General features: G+C 41.5%; 1 protein-coding gene and 1 non-coding gene across 2 annotated transcripts in view; both read right to left on the minus strand.

Annotated features, from left to right (window-relative positions):
• Positions 1 to 17,968, minus strand: part of GNA14 (G protein subunit alpha 14) — a 183,497-nt gene that overhangs the window by 145,326 nt on the left and 20,203 nt on the right. The gene's annotated exons all lie outside the window — the stretch shown is intronic.
• On the minus strand, positions 8,630 to 8,701 carry TRNAE-UUC (transfer RNA glutamic acid (anticodon UUC)). The gene has a single exon. It is a non-coding gene; the product is annotated as a tRNA-Glu (tRNA).

Consider the following 17,968-nt stretch of genomic DNA (forward strand, 5'->3'; position numbering starts at 1 on the left):
CAGGAGGACATCCTGTCTGCCCTGCAGAAAAAGGCAGGGTCCGAGTTTCAGATCACCACTGTTTCCAGCCTTTCTACCTCGGCTCAGAGTAGCAGAAGAATGTTGCCATAGACCATCCTGTGGCTCTGGTCTTCAACTGGCACTAAACAGGGTAACAATTAAAAACAAATCAAATCCTACACCCAAAGTTTCCAGTGTCTACCGGTAGAACTCCTGGATTCTGAAGAACCCACGCTGAGATAACATCAAGCTCTAAAGCTACAGTCAATCTTGGTAAAAGCCACTTCTTCCCTTGCCTTTCCACCTTGAAAAGGGTCCTGCACTCACTTTAAAACCACAAGACCTTGGCTGGTTTCTACAATAAGTGAAAGCAACTGAAGGACTGAACAGCTACCATGAGAAACCCTCTACTGAGTTACAACTGAATTCGTAACTAACAGTCCTTTCTTAGAATGGAGGACACTGGGCTTGACCTTGGCCTGGCCAAGTTTATTTAACCACAGTTGTCTTCCCTACATGTGGGGGAGAACAGCAGCCTGCAAAGCCTGCAGCAGCACTGCCAACAGCTCTGTTTTTTTTTTTAAAGCAAGAAGATACTAATGTTTTATATTTTAAAAAATAAAAAAGAAAGAGTACTGCTGGCCCTTGGGAACAGAAATAACTGACCAGCAATTTATGGGTAAGTATGGGGGATAAACAAAGCCTCTGTCTGAAATATCTGTCCCCAGGATTTCTCCCACTCTTCAATGCCCAGCTCAAATGCCACCTTTTGCAAGAAGTCTCTGACTACTTCCAAACCACAACGCTTTACCTCCCTCACTTGGCACTAGAAATGCCCTGTGATGTAGCTGCTTGCCATGTGTCATGCCCCCATTAGACTGGTGGCTACTGTTGCCACATCTTCTATATTTGCATTCCCCATACCACTTGGCATGTACACAGCTGAAGCCTGATGAACATTTGTTAAATTAACCTCTAGATTTATGCTTTGGCTTAGCTCACCAAGGATTTAAGGAGTGAAACGAATGAATTACAGATGGGACTGTGCCTCCCCTACCCAAAATGGGTCATCATTGCTCAAGAGCACAGAGTGACAAATGCCTTCAGCAACTCTCCTTAGCTCTTAGCTCATGTTAACATAACTACCATTTATTAAGGGCATTCCACATGCATTATGCTGAGTACATACACACACACACACACACACTCCTTGCAGAAGATGAAACCAGTGGCTATTTCACTTCTCTGAGCCTGAGACTTCACAGTTAGGAAGATGCAGCAGTGTGATTGGTCATCAAGGCCCCTGCTCTTTTCGAGTGATCCTATGAGACTCCCTTCCCAACTGTTGCTCCCAAAGCAAATGCTGATTGCGAGATTGGAAAACACCATGCCTCTCATTTCCTTTCCACTTCCTGCTGCTCTCAACTAACCCGCACTATCACTTGACAAGCATGTGAGTGTGATAAAGTCAATCTGGACAGCACCATGGACAGGAAATGAATTTTACTGTGGTGAAATTCAAATTGCAACCATTCTGAGAAGAGACAGATAGGAAAGACGCACTCAAGGCTTTTAGGGGTGTTTTCAAAAGACAAGCACCTCTTCATGGCCTGAGTAATTTTTTTTTTTTTCTTAGCAAAGACAAGATATGAGTCCTTTGGAAGATGGCTCAAGCACAGGGCTTTGTTTCCCAAGACAAGGAGGATGGAAACAGCAGATCGGGGCTTGGACAGACCTTCAGGAATGGAGCTGTTATCTCCGCTGTGAGCCAGGGGCCATAAGCACATCACTCTGAGCACTGCATGAAAAAGTCCAGCACCACAGATGCTTCTGAACAGAAAAATTCAGAGCCACTTCATGTCCCTCTGTGCGATGACATGCTTCTCTCTGAAAGCCAGTATGCCGTAGCTCATCCTCTACAGACAGTATTACCAAACAAGTTATTCACTGTACCAAGAATAAATGTAATTGGTGGGATCAATACAAAGATATCATTTTCTTAAGAAATTAAGCTATGGTTCAGCAAGTTGATGATAACAACCTTGGAAGGATGACTGTTTTACATTAATTTCTTTATCTCTCTGGAAATAAAGGGACTTGGTGCAAATCACATGGTACTGCAGAACTGATATTTGTTGACCGATTTTACTGAGGATTAGTAATAAAGCCCGGACTGAGATATCAAAAAGGCTCCCCTTGAACCAACGTTCTTGCTCTTTTCTACGCCTCCTCCCCATGCCACACTCCCAGCATCCTACAGTGAGTGGTTCTGATGCTGCCGTGTGACATACTGTGACTACAGGAGATCAAAGGCTCCTTAGGACACATTCCAGGTGGTAGCATCAGGGGAAGAAACAGGAATGAGATTAAGATAATTCCAAAATACTCCGAAAGGGAGAAAAAGGAAGTCCGGCCATTTTATTATATTGAAGCAAGTCTTGAATTTCAATCCCGGTTGAATTTGCTGAAGGCCGATTTAATAGCTACTGGCAGCACTTCAAACAGCATTCCTGCCAGCCTAATTTGACCCATGAGAACGGCACCATCAAAGCTGACATTTTGCCCACATTTAGGTGCCTTCTAAAATGTTGCATTTGTACCAATAGCCCGACCTTTGCTGGAGAACTGATGGACACATTTAGTAGAAACGGCTCTAAATGGCACTGAAGTGGGCACAGTATAACTTCAAAGGCAAAACTGATTTTGAAAACAAAACCCACAACATCATATCCAGTCATGAATGAACAGCCTCTGCCTCAATTTAAGATTGTTTTTGCGACATCTTTTTCAGTAAGTTTTTAAAATATTGGTCTCGCCTGGTGTTCCTGCCTCAGTGCCCTTCTTGGTAGAATCTCTTCCACATATACAGAAAGATGAGATATTTGATAAAATTCTAACTTCTTCCAACAAATTTCTTTTTAAATTAATTTATTTTAATTGGAAGCTAATTACTTTACAATATTGTGGTGGTTTTTGCTATACATTGACATGAATCAGCCATGGGTGTATATGTGTCCCCCATCTTGAGCCCCCCTCACACCTCCCTCCCCATCCCATCCCTCTGGGTCATCCCAGTGCACCAGCCCTGAGCACTTGTCTCATGCATCAAACCTGGACTGGTGATCTGTTTCACATATGGTCATATACATGTTTCAATGCTATTTTTAAATTAAAAAAAAAAAAAACTTTGAACATGTGGAACCTCTTTCCTTTTGTTTGTACTGAAACCTGACTGATACACTACTGAGCCCGTTTAGTCAACTATCTTTTGCTAATTTGGCAATATTTCATAAGGTTGGGCAAAGAACTATATAACTTATAGGGACTGAAGCACTTCAAAATTACAGGTATACTCCTGACTGAGTCATTTTTGTATGTTCACACCCTAGGACAGAAGGGAGCACATCAGATAAGTATTTTTCAGTCGAATGAACAAACAGAAACCATACTTATCATTCAAGATCTGGCTCAAAAATCTACTTCCGAAGACTTTTTCGGTCCCAAAGACAGGTGATTTCTGAAAAGTGAACTGTTCATCACTTCATCGATTTGGCTTCCCAGTAACAATGTATGTTACCTTACAGACGTCTTACTGCTCAAAAAGACTCTAAGCAAATATAAGTGGTAAATGTGCCTCAAATCCAGAAAACCAAAAAATTTCCTGACATATATTTGGAGGTTCCCATTGCTTCTGAGGCTCAAGGAATCTAAAAAGCAAGGAAAAGGGATAAAATCCCTCTTTATAGAGTTGTTACTAATTCCTGATCCAACTACAAATGGAATGCAAAACACCAACTGTGATCCAGGCAAACAGCCAAGAGGGTTCTGTCCTTGGGGCTGTCTGCGCTTTGATCAAGCAGACTGCTTTAACAAGAAGTCTCCAGAAGGCCCCCACGGAAGCCAAAAGCACCGTGGTGGGCACTAAGTCTGACTGACCAGTTCATTCAACACCATGATTCATATTTATTTGCTGAGCACCTATTCACATCTAAATAATAAACCATGAGCCAGGGATATAAAAATGAGTAACACTGCCTCGGATCTCAATGGAATTCTCCCATTAGGAGAGACAGGAAAAATACTTATTAAGCAATATAAGAAATATGAAAACAGATGAGCACAGTAAGTACTATAAGCATTCAGAAAAGGAAATACCTAACTCAGCTGAGAGTCTCAGGAATTTTTTTTTTTTTCAGAGTAATTAATATTAGAGTTAAGTCTTGCAAAATGAATAGGAATTTTAGCAGATGTCAAGCCAGGAAACAGTATTCTGGACAATGAAAAACAGCCTTGGCAATATAACTACACACCTGGACCAACCACTGCTGTTAACATCTTAGTGTGAATTTATTCATTGTGTAATCAGGTCACTTAGGAAAATAAAGGTCCTGGAAGAGAAAGCCACACAACAGAGGAATCTTAAGTAAGGAAGAGAAAGGCTAGATGTCCCAAGTATGCTGTGATTCTGAGCATCCTTGAAAAAGACTATGGGCAGCTCACGCTCCACACAAAGGGTAATGAGCAGGCTGAATCTGGACACTGGATCTGCTCTGAGAGGTAACTCTTCCTAATGCCCAAAAGGCACTACAGAGTCAACTGCAACTCTGCCAGTTAACACAATTTGATTGCCAGGCAGAAAACAGAGGGGAGTGGGGACAAATACCCACAGTTTTATCACTGAGATAAGCCCAGCCCTGAGAACACAGGCTCTGCCAACCCCAAGGGAGTTGCCCTGGTCTATTGTGATCTATTTCCTATAACAGTCAGGTAGGGATGTGTTGGTGTGTGGACTACTGGCTGCTGGCGGCCACTGGGACTCCTTCAATCTGAGGCATTTCTCTTGTGAAACATTCCTTTCTTACCATCATCTTCTGTCATACTGAGTAACATGAGGGTTTAAGGTTATAGGTGTCCCTTTCCCGGGACATGGGGTCTACTGACAGAAATAAAGCAAATGAAAAATTTTAAACTAGCAAAACAAAGAGTGATGAGTATAGTATGCATTTACATCATGCACTTACATCATGCATTTACAGTATGTATTTACATCATGAAGTATCTCAATTTTAAAAGAGAGGTAACAACACTTCTCTTCCTGTTTTATTTAAGATCCAGCTATAAATGGTCTGAATGTCCTTGTATGGAGGGTTTTCCAATGCTTTAGTTTAAAAAAAGTATTGGAGGCCCAGATTTGACTATGAGGTTGAAACTCTGTATCTCCCTAATGGAGACAAAGAAGAGAGGAAAGCAAGAGCGTGTTCCCTTTCATCTTCACAATTTAAACCAGTAAAAATTAACAATGGTCAAGTCTCTGTCCTGACATCAAGAGCTCAAACATACTTACCAAGAGCTTTTGTCAGTAAAATTTACCATTTAAACCTTTTTATTTGCAGGAATCACGATTGTCAGGAGAAATATCAATAACCTCAGATATGCAGATAACACCACCTTTATGGCAAAAAGTGAAGAGAAACTCAAGAGCCTCTTGATGAAAGTGGAAGAGGAGAGTGAAAAAACTGGCTTAAAACTCAACAATCAGAAAACTAAGATCATGGCATCTGGTCCCATCACTTCACGGCAAATAGATGGTGAAACAGTGGAAACAGTGACAGAGTTTATTTTTTGGGGCTCCAAAATCAGTGCAGATGGTGACCGCAGCCATGAAATTAAAAGATGCTTGCTTCTTGGAAGAAAAGTTATGACCAACCTAGACAGCATATTAAAAAGCAGAGACACTACTTTGCCAACAAAGGTCCAATCTAGTCAAAGCTATGGTTTTTCCAGTAGTCATGTATGGATGTGAGAGTTGGACTATAAACAAAGTTCAGTGCCAAAGAATTGATGCTTTTGAACTGTGGTGTTGGAAAACATTCTTGAGAGTCCCCTGGACTGCAAGGAGATCCAACCAGTCCATCCTGAAGGAAATCAGTCCTGAATATTCATTGGAAGGACTGATGCTGAAGCTCCAATACTTTGGCCACCTGATGGAAAAAACTGACTCATTGGAAAAGACCCTGATGCTGGGAAAGATTGAAGGCAGGAGGAGAAGGGGACAACAGAGGATGAGATGGTTGGATGGCATCACTGACGCGATGGACATGAGTTTGAGCAAGCTCCGGGAGTTGCTGATGGACAGGGAAGCCTGGCGTGCTGCAGTCCATGGGGTCACAATGAATCAGATACGACTGAGAAACAGAACTGAACTGAACTGATTCTTAGGAAAGTTTGAGAGCAATTGATTTCTCCTTTTACTAATGCCTGGAGTACATAGGAATGTATAAGGGTTCTCCTTGACACAACTGGAAACTCATGGCCTCTGGTATCTCCTTCCCAGCCAGCCATGTAAAAACTCTGTAATGCTTGTCACCTAACACTGAGAGCTGGTAAAACATATTCAGGCAATTCCTCTTGAGAGGCAAAAGGAGTCCAGAGAGCAAGATGAGGAACCAGAGTGTGAAAAGCAGAGTATGAATGATGCAAAGATTTAGGGATCTTTGGCAAAAAGAGAAATCAAAGGAAGAATCATTTTTACTCAAGATTAATCAATCACTAACATCTCTGTTGACAGACAGAACCGTCATTTATTCTGATGGAATGAAACTCTCTGGCCCCGCACACTATGTTTTAAAAGTTAGGATTTCCAATATTTTCAAATGGGGAAAACAACACATACTCTTGTAACAGAAGTAGAAAAATTTGTCTTTCTATGTAGAAAGATCTGTCAACCTTAGGAGAAGGTAGCTCTACATAAAGAGGAAACAAGATGAAAATGAAGTGAGTCTGTCTAAAGCAATAAAAGAACTTCCTGACTAGTAATTAAACCCCAGCAGGCCATGAAGGTAGCCTACAGCCTTCTTCGGGACACTGAACAAAGTCAACGCTGAAAACCAGCTCTATACACACCCAATAGAAGCCCTGTGCCTACCTCCTGCTTAAGAGATGCTGATTCAGTGCTTTTCTGAACTACTATAGGGTCCTCTTTTTCTCAATGACTCACTCATCAGAGCTTGTAAACTGATGGCTAAGCAATTAAACCTAACCTCTGGGAGGATTCTGCTCAGTCCCCACTGGGTTTTAGAAGTATTTGATTCTGAGCATCTTTCAATGGGCCCCACACTCTCTGGTTTGCCTTAGTCACCATTGCTCCTCACTGTCCCCACAAATATACTTTCCTGCCTGCTTATATTTATGTGGCAGTTTGGCCTCTCATTCCTTTAATGGTATTGCCTGATTAAATGAGCACTGCATTTACTTATTCTCTGTCCTAGGGCCTGAATTATGCTCACGGCCTTTAGAGTTCACTGATGCTTAAGTTTCTATCTTTTAAGACATGGAAATCACCATCCATGACAATTCCCTCAATCTCTCCATACTATAGACCGAGTTTTTCCCCCAAGGTGGACAGAACAAATAGTCAAAGCTCTCTCACGGTTCTCTGACCTCAAAGCAAACACAACTGCCACTGAGTTTCAAGGAAAGGTGTGAAAAGGAATCTTATAATTAATTAACCAGCCAATTCTGTGCTTTGTGGAGGTGCTACTCTGCCCACAAGGATGTTACCCATCGGTGCTGACCGCTGACCCCTGGGAGAGACCTGGTTATAACCCTGATGCTGGATCTCTGTTTCCATTCTCAGCCTGCATCATTCCCCTCGGAGCCAGGACCACCACCTTTTTGTACTCCACCTATAAGAAAACTGCTCCTGTGACAGTCTCACTCCCTTCTTTCTCTTGTAACTTTCATATTTATGATCTCTTCCTTTACTTTCTAGCCACATTCAGAACTTTCCCACTGAAGAAACTTCATCAGGGCCAGCTACCTGACATGTGAGCTGTGTAATGTGTGTGACTGATGCTGTGATGTGTGACTCGGAGGAGCCCTGGGCTTAGTTTAAAGCTCTGCTGTTGCCATCTTGACATTCTTCATCATTTTTGCACAAGTGACTCGACATTTTCACTTTTCACCTTCAAATTATGTAACAAGTCTTGAACATCATTTCACCTGCCACCCAACTAACTCATAAACGCCCTACGTGTCCTGAATTCTATTTGCTTGTCCTGGATTATATTATATTTGTTAGTTACCTGACCTGGATTATATTACCTTCGTTAAAGCAGGGCAAACATCCGGTCACGCTAGGCTCCTAACAAATCTGTGGCTCTCAAAGACTGCCTCATGAAGCTCTTCTCACAGTTGGCAAGCTCACACTGATCTGCTTTGTGGGCCCACTTACATTCTTCCATGGATGGTGACATTTATATTAAAATTAGGCATCACTTCTTACTGTTACGTAAGCAATGCCCCTCCTCCTGGACAAATGGCTGTGACAGCTTAGGAGTATCGAAAATGGAGAGTGGGTAGGTGTGACATGGTTTGGTCTGATGAGTCACTGATGCAGCCCCTCAAACCACACCCACCTGTGTTATCAGGAATGACCCCAGGTTCCCAATGTCCTGGCAAGAACTCCAGTACCAGCCCTGGGTCTGTGCTTCTTCAGTTGGGGACGAGAAACCCAAGGGCAGTCAGCAGTGTGCTGGGTTCACAAAGTCACAGATGAAATGTCTAGAAAGTCACTAACACTCAATGCAATTAATCTGAAAAAAAATTTTTTGGTTTTTTGCTTTGTTAGTTACCTGACCAGGGATTGAACCCAGGCCACAGCAGTGAAAGTGCCACGTCCTAACCACTGGACTACCAGGGAATTCTCTGAAATGTTATTTTTTTAATATGGGAATAAATGTTTGAGAGTTTAATGTAAAATCTCTGTTCATTTTTGCAAATATAAAACTTCAGAAGTATTTCCTTCTGAGATACCCTGAGCTTAGGCCCAAGTACCCAGGGTTCTTTCTTCACTCTTCTCTGTGGCTAAGGACACTTGGGAGAAAATTTTGAGATACTCTGTTCTGCTTATGTCTAAAACTGCAATATGACAAGGTCTCAAAGAAAGGCAGTCCTGTGGTCTGTATTTAAAAGCAAGCAAATACCTGGTGGAAACAGATGTTCCTGAAATCCTATGAAAATGGCAGAGATTGAGCTGCTCTCACTTTGGAAAAGCCCTAAGTAGAGGTCCAAAGTCACAGAGACAGGTAGAAGTCAGGGTGAATGCTATTCCTTACAGACCGCCACTAAGGTGAATCTGGTCATGTGGGCAACAGAACCAGCTGATCATCCCGACAAGTCTGCATTTCCAGATACTGTCTGAAAATATGACAAGATAAAGCCCATCTGGTTCTCACTCATCATTAACCACCTCGAAGTCCTGCAGTTCTTACCAAGGAAGTAGATGACATGAAGCAAAAATACAGGGGTAAGGTAAAGAAGTAATGGAAGAAGAGATAAGAAACCTCAGAGAACTTTCACTTGGGCTAACTCAGAGAGCAAGATGAACCCAGAAAGTACCTTAAGACTCCCTTGTGTCTCTCTCCTTTCATGCACCAGATCTCTGCATTTGAAGGCATATAAAGTCTCTATCATTTCCCCACTGACAAAAGTCACTATCAAAATTTTCTTCAGCTTTTTTTTTTTTCCCTAAGAAGAACTAAGCAAGAATGCTTAGTGCCCATGATAGTCACGGGCTGTTGAGTGAATGCCATTTTGACCCTGGGACCTGTGTTTGGCACAAAGAAATAAATGCTCAACAAATGTGGAAATTTTTCAATAGGCCAAGATTCCTGTTTTCTGGTGACAAGTCTCATACAATCTTGCATTGCATAGAAGGCTCAGAAAAGAATCCTTGCATGAAGTTTGCCACGGAGAGTTGCTCTCTTGCTTGTCACTTCTCACAGATGAGGATGAAATATAGCTGACAAAGACCTAGCCAATGAGAAAGGAGGCCAGTATCTTGGGTCAGAAACCACACTGAGATGTGAGCCAAGGACCCTTGGTTCTAGTTCTGATTCTTTACTAATTAGCAAAATTCTCCTCTTGGTCCCAGTAACCTCAGCTTGAAATCAAAGTTGAACTATTAAGATTTCTAAATTCCTTCCAAGTCCTAAAATCCTATTATAAGCAGCATTATTTTTCCATTCCAAAACAAAACTAGATAGAAGACTGTCAATTAGCAAAGAGCACGTCTTGATAAGTTTAATATACTCTGTTGAGAGATATCTCCCTTTCCTGTTAATGGGGTTGGGGTGGGGGTGGGGGGGTGGGGCGGGGTGGCTGGAGCCATTCTAACAATGAAGTGATTCAGGAAACGTTTGCCAGAGCAAGATGAACTAGATTCTTAGGTGGGCAGCCTGCAAAATGAAACAGAAACATTGTAGATGCTTCATTATACTCCAGAAGGAAAGATTTTTCTCTTTTTTTTAAGGCCTTGACCCAGGAGAAGGCATTATAATTGATCTGGATAAACTACCAGCAATTAAAAGCTACTGTTTCCTAAAAAGGAATAAAATGCTATCTCAAACCAAAATATTTATTATGAGAAAGTAATTTTCCTGTTATCAGGGTTAAAAAAAAAAAAAAAAAAAAACAGCTCATTCTTACTAAATCTTTCTAGTTTGAGTGTGTACAAATTTCTTTGGAGTCAAGCAACATTTCTCTCTATAAACCCATTATGTTAGTTGTTATTTTTGGAACACCTAGCTAATGAATATTATCCTGTGATGATACAAAATCAGAATCTCAACCTCTTGAATTCCTTCTTCATTAATATGCATAGCTCCCCTCTTTTCAGGAGGTGGATGGCCATTATCATTAAAACAAGTATAATGAATATCAAAGCTGAGATCTCTGTCTTCAGATACCACGTCTCCTACATATCAGCATACCCACTGTGTTTTAGCATAGCTCAAAAGAGAATTTCTGCATGAATGCCGCCATCAGATGGGCTATAACGAGCTTAATTAGAGTTCATGGGGGAGTCATTTTCTGAGTAGATGCTACAAAAGGAAAAATGCTGTGTGGTTCAAAATCTTCAACTTCCCTAAGCCTTCTATTTTAAATTGAATGTCTGTGTCTCCCTGTGTGTCACATGTTGAATCTCTAATCCCCAATGTGACAGTTATAGGAGGTGGAAATATTTGATAGGTAATTAGGTTTCGATGAGGCCATGAGTGTGACGCCCCCATGATGAGCCTGCATGCTTGTGTGTTCTGTCGTGTATGACTCTTTGTGACCTTAGGGACTATAGCCCCCAGGGTCCTCTGTCCATGGGTTTTGCCAGGCAAGAATACTGGAGTGGGTTGTCATTTCCTTCTCCAGGGGATATTCCCGACCCAGGGGTCGAACCCACATCTCTTGGGGGATTCTTTACCACTTGAGCCTTCAGGGAAGTCTTCATGATGGGATTAGTGCCCTTCTTAGAAGAGATACCAGAACGTCCTCTCTCTGCTATGTGAGGATATAGCAAGAAGGCAGCCTTCTACCACCCAGGAACAGGGTTCTCACCAGAATTCAACCATGATCTTGGACTTCCTGGCCTCCAGAAGTAAAGAAATAAATGCTGTTATTTAAGCCACCCGGCCTATGTGTGGTGTTTTGCTATAGCAGCTCAAGCTAAAACAACTTACTTTCCTTATCTAGAAAATAATGGATTTGCATGGGATGATTTGAAATTCTTTCAAGCTGCAACCGTCTATGATAATAAAAGAAAGGACAGGTTACCAGAGCAGTATAATAAGAGAATTTCAAATTAATCACTGGCTCATAACGACAGAGATATCAAGTGACATGCTGGGAAGGCATAGTAAGAAATCAGAATAATAAGTGATTGCTGATGAATCCTGAAAACAGAAACCACTACAAATCAATGAGCAGGGAAAGTGACTTGATAGAGCCACTATCTGAGGCATGGGAATTGAAATGGCTTAGTGAAGGTTCTTGAGGTGGGCACAGTAGTAGGCCAAACTTGTTCAGATCTATCTTATGCAGATTAACATCATCTGAGCCTCACACACTTGAACATAGTATAAAGAATGGCTGTGAAAAGCAGAAGAAGTTTTCCCAGGGAGATCAACTCCATAGACCCTCAGAAACTTGTCTGACTGGGTAATGTCTCTTCAATGCCTGCTTCCTGATCTATACTCAGTTCTCAGAGCTGCCATAACAAAATACTACAGGCTTGGTGGCTTAAACAACTGGGTTAAATTTACTTCTCATGTTTCTGAAGGCTAGGAAGTCCAAGATCAAGGTGCTGGTCCATATGGCTGGCAAGAGCCCTCTTTCTACTTTGTATATGGCTGTCTTATCATAGTGTGCTCCCAAGGGGGAGAGAAAAAGACCGACTACAGAGACCAAGCTCTCCAGTGTCTCTATACGGATACTAATCTCATTGGACCAGGGGTCCATTCTCAGGACCTCATCCCTACTTAACCTCCCAAAGGCCCATCTCCAAATGCCATCTCATTGGGGATTATGGGTTCAACATATGAATGGGGTGGGAAAAAACACAGCCATTAAGTCTATAACATGCTCCTCTACATTCACAAACTTAAATTTTAAAAAGTCATTTATTCATTAGTGCCAATACTTGCATAAGTTTAAGTGCAGGCAATCAAAATAAACTACTTATACATAATTCTATTATAATATTATAGACCAGAGCAAAGAAAAACAATAATCATCTATTGAAAGTATTTGTGAGATGTTAAGATTAGACTCTTGCTTGAAAGGGACAGTGGGGATTCACATCTGATGCTATCCCTCTACCCCTTCTCACTTGTGTAAAAAAGGATTCTGATTTCACTCCTTAAGCTTTTTCTCCTTCTTCATCCTTTAAGGATGATTTTGCGCATGTCAAATTATAATGCACAACTAGGAGGACAAAGGAGTAGTAGAAGAATAAGAAATAAGTGAATTGAAGACACACTCAGAATGAACAGCATGACTCAGGGATTAGATCCAGTTATATTTGTCTTACTCTGTCTTATTTTAAAGTGGTCTTAAGGCCCCTAGAAGACTGGGACTACAGTGGTGACTGCCAAGAACTAAGAAGAGTCTGGGATTTTACCCTACTTGCCGGCTAACAAGTTAGCCTGCCGCGGTTTTCACAGATGCTGGCAGGAGGCATAGAACTCGTGTCAGAGACAAAGGCCTTTATTACAAAGAGCACTGAAAGAAGCATGACGGGCTTAGTCACCCAGTGTTGTCTGACTCTTTGTGACCCTGCGGACTGGAGCCCGCCAGGCTCCCCTGGGATGCTCCAGTCAAGAAAACTGGAGAGGGCCGCCATTCCCTTTCCAGGGGATCTTCCCAACCCAGGCATCAAACCCAGTTCTCTTGCATTACAGGCAGGTTTTTTACTGTCTGAACCACCAGGGAAACCCAGCACCAGCACATTTGTATCCGTTCTCCTGCCTGATCTCAAGGATGGCCCCAGATGGATACCAGAAAGCTCTGTGGTTTTGCTGCAGGAGAGGAACTCTGAGTTTAGGAAACCTGAATTGTTTAGAGTAAGCAGTGAACAGGCATGCCCTTAACTTGGGAGAACGACACCATCTTTCAAGACTGTTATACCAACATCCTTGAAAAGAAAGTCCGAGGAAACGATAGTGATGCCTTCCTTTCAAGACATGCAGATACAGGAGACACCCCTGAGGAATGACCTCCCAACAGTGACCACAGAGGTGGAAAACAGATTTCAGACAACGAATCTCCCTCAGTTTCAATGGTCATCCTTTGTACTGTACCCTTTCCAGTCCTTTTCTTACACGTGTGATATTCAGAGAAAACATAGAAGGAAGCAAAGCCAAGGCAATGAAAATTATAAGTAATTTTTCTGCTACTGGTGGATCTGAGTAACTTGTACCCACCACAGCCTGCTGCTGAAGTTAAAAATGGAAAAGACTATTTTGGGTAATCCAAACAGCATTTATCCTTTAGATTTCGACACTGAGCTGCCATTATGGACACAAATCTACTCGAAATACTCTCATAATCTGGAAGTTTCTAAACTTCAGCTGCCCTCAAAATGCAAAGTACAAAGATCTATGATCAATGCTACAACTTAGAAAACATCAACATAAGAAAAAACAAGAGGGACTTCCCTGTGGTCCAGTGGTTAAGATTCTGCCTTGCAATGCAGGGAACTCTGGTTTGATCCCTGGTTTGGGAACCAAGATCCCACATGCCAAGGAAAAACTGAGCATATACACCACAACTAGAGAGCCCACGAGCTGCAACAAAAGATCCACATGATGCAACAAACATCCCACGTGCCTCAACTAAGACCCAACTTAGCCAAGTAAATAAACAAACCACAGTGAGGTAACACCTCATTATCTATTAAAAAAAAAAAAAAAGGAAAGAAAAAAAAACTAGAGAGGAAACAATAGATAATATTCTCGCTAACAATATCAAAAAGGGTTTTTATTTAATGGACATAATAAACCAGAAGCTATGCTATCCATACATACATACATACATATATATAACAAATAAGAAAGTAAATAGAGTCCTAAAAAATTAAGTTGCTAATTATGGATCCAGGCAAGAATACTGGAGTGGGGTGTCATTTCCTTCTTCAGGGGATATTCCCAATCCAGGAATCAAACCTGAGTCTCCTGCATTGGGAGCAGATTCTTTACTCTTTGAGTCACTAAAGCATTCATTAGACAGTAAGTGACATTTGAAACATAGACATCAAAAACTAAATGCTTCCACAGCCTACCAATTTGCCTCTGACCAGAAAGAAAAAATAAGTTCATGCTCATTCAAAAAGCCAAAATTAAAATCCTCACCAAAGACCAAGGCTAGCACGTAGTCAAAGTGAGACAACCATGGGAAAGGTTTTTCCCCCAAGATCCTGTTTCAGACATCATCTCTACCAACCTGGAAGGGTAGGGAGCTCCAAACGCTCTCTGTATCTGGCAGAAACCTTCCTGATAACTCCCATGCTTTTTGAGGCTGAAATCAGGCAAAATGGGTAATAATAAAACCAAAAAGCAAATATCAAGATCTCAAATGCAAACAAATATGAAGTCACAGGACAAAACAAGACAAAGACTTGCTCATTCATTAGTGAAACCTGTAGAACCAGAACTGGCTTCAGGAAAATTCTACCAGAATTCGGTAGGTGCTGACGATTTGCCAGTAAACTGTCCCCCATACTTTATCTCCTTTCTTGTTGCCAAAGCAACATCATTATTATAATCCTGTTCTAAAACATATTGAATATGAGAGGAATATATCCACTAGGATTAGCAGCTGTTTCTCTCATAGTGTGAGGACAGAAACAGCAGCTAGCAGTGTGGTTAATCAGTGAGAGGGGCAGAGGTGTTACTGCTGGACTTCTTGCTTGGAAATAAGAGTGTATTAGTCAAAGTAGGCTAGGCTGTGCTGTAGCCACAAAAAGAAATCCCATAATCTCAGTGACTTGACCCAATGACAGTTTTTACTCATATATATAAAGTCTAATGTATGCATTCATGGTTAGGCAGCTTTCTTTTAAGTGGTAACTCAGGTCTTGTAACCATACGCTTTCCAACTAATGGCTTCAAAGATGACTGTAGGAAATAAAGAGGATTGTGAAATGGGAGGTTTATTATGGGCCAGATTTAAAGGTGCCAAATAGGTGATACTCACCTAAGTGGAAAAAGAGAGAAGAATGTAAATAAATCTCCCTTAAGATGGATTTCCCTTTAATGACTTAAAGAAATTATCTCCTAATATCCCAATTAATACATGGAAATGGTGTCCATCACATCCACTCACATTCCAATGACCAAAACTGGACATACGTTCCATCTATCTCATTGTCTTTGTCCCCAGGGGTCAAACAACTCTTCTTCCTTCAGTTCTTGGCACATCTGGGTCAGAGGTCCACACATTTGTGTTTGCACTGTATTTCCTCAATAAATCCTGGGGCCCCATGCAGCTTGGTTTTGACATTGTCACATTCACATAAACATCGTGAGGCAACAAACACCCATTTTATTTTCTAATTCTTTCTCAATCTTTATAAAATGCCAAAGGGGAGGTATACTATTATTTTTCAAAATGTATCCTCAAAATGTCCTCTCATCACTGTTCCTCTGAATACCTTCCACACAGAAAACTTTCTCTGAAATTCTCCTAATCTGAAACCTCCCTCCCTCGAAAATCCCCTGCCATACAGACCACGACCTCTTTCTATCGTCTTCCCCGCTACAGTAATGTTATCCATCAACCTGGCCTGCCTCACTTCTTTAGCATTCTCTCGGCATGCCAGGGAGAGCTACTGGCTGGCCTAGTAAAAAAGAGTCTTATCCTCAAAGAAAGAGCTGGCGGTGGTAGATTGCAAATACTCCCATAATTATAATTTACTGTAAATGCCCAAAAGCATTTAAAGCAGTGGAAGCCAGATTGCCTCCTAAATGATTATAAACTTGGGAAGACCAGGGGGGTTAAAAGTCTAATTTAACTGAAAATCCACTTACGTTTGTCAATCTTACTCTTCTCTGTACCCACAGCTTTTAGCACAGAGAAAATTCCCTAATGCCTGCAGAATAAAGGCAAATGGATCTGTGGCTGAAACAAATGTGACAGAAGCACCATCATCAAACCTTGACCCATTAAGAAACATGACAACCACTTGAGTCCATGAGGCTCCAAACTAGCCATCAAATTTTAGAGGACAATCTCCCAGCGCTACTCAGAAATGATCCCAAGTTAATTGGTATGTCTGGAGGGAATGGTTTTTAAGCCATTAAAGGGAAATCAATCTTAAGGACTATTTATTTATGGTCTAGAATATGGTAAGTGCCTCCTCTCTCTGTCTCCTTAGTTAAGGCCCACCAGCATGCCAAGGCCCTGATCAGTTCTCCTACCTCCAGGCAAACTTTACCAAGCCCAGGCCTCAGCAAACAGCACTTTCAGCTCTTCCATCACCAAGTCCCCAGGACGTGCTTCATCCAGCTCTATCACCCATATCTGTGTCCCAGCTCTAAGGAGAGGAGATCCTCCTCCAGTCAGGCAGGATGATCAAGGAGGAGCTGTGTCCACAGTCTCCCTGTACCCAACTCCCTTCACCACCCAGTTTATTATCATACACAGTCTGTACTCAAAACATCCCCACACTCAATACTGGTGGTTGGAAATGATGTAAAATTATATTACTGCATATTATATATACACATATACCATTATATCTGTGTGTATATATTTAAATTACAAAGAATTTTATTAAGTCTAAGACTTTATTTTGCGTGCAAGCCCTCAAAATAGAACAGAATCACTAGTTCTTTTGCTCTTGTTTTCATTTTTAACAGAGAGAGCTCAAAGTATAAGGTGGAGTCAAAAGGAGATAGCACAATCTTTGCTTTTTTCATTGTATTTCTTCTTGTTGTTCAGTTGCTAAGTTGTGTCTGACTCTTTGCGACCCCATGGACTGCATCACACCAGGCGTCCCTATCCTTCACCATCTCCTGGAGTTTGCTCAAACTCATGTCCATTGCGTCGATGATTCCATCCAACTATCTCATCCTGTGTCACTGCTTTCTCCTCCTGCCCTCAATCTTTCCCAGCATCAAGGTCTTTTCCAATGAATCGGCTCTTTGCATCAGGTGGCCAAAATACTGGAGTTTCAGCTTTAGCATCAGTCCTTCCAATGAATGTTCAGGGTTGATTTCCTTTAGGATTGACTGGTTTGATCTCCTTGCAGTCCAAGGGACTCTCAAGAGTCTTCTCAGCACCACAGTTCAAAAGCATTAATTCTTGGGCGCTCAGTCTTCTTTATGATCCAACTCTCACATCCAAACATGACTACTGGGAAAACCATAGCTTTGACTAAATTGACCTTTGTCAGCAAAGTGACTGCCTTTTAATACGCTGTCTAGGTTTGTCATAGCTTTCCTTCCAAGGAGCAAGCGTCTTTTAATTTCATGGCTGCAGTCACCATCTGCAGTGATTTTGGAACCCAAGAAAACAAAATCTGTCACTATTTCCACTTTTTCCCCAACTATTAGCCATGAACTGATGGGACTAGATTCATTGTAGTAACTCAGATATTTCTTGTCTTAGTCTTGGAGCCAAGATTAAGTTTGACTTG

Source organism: Dama dama, chromosome 29 (assembly GCF_033118175.1).
Source record: "Dama dama isolate Ldn47 chromosome 29, ASM3311817v1, whole genome shotgun sequence".
NCBI classification, from domain to species: Eukaryota; Metazoa; Chordata; class Mammalia; order Artiodactyla; family Cervidae; genus Dama; species Dama dama.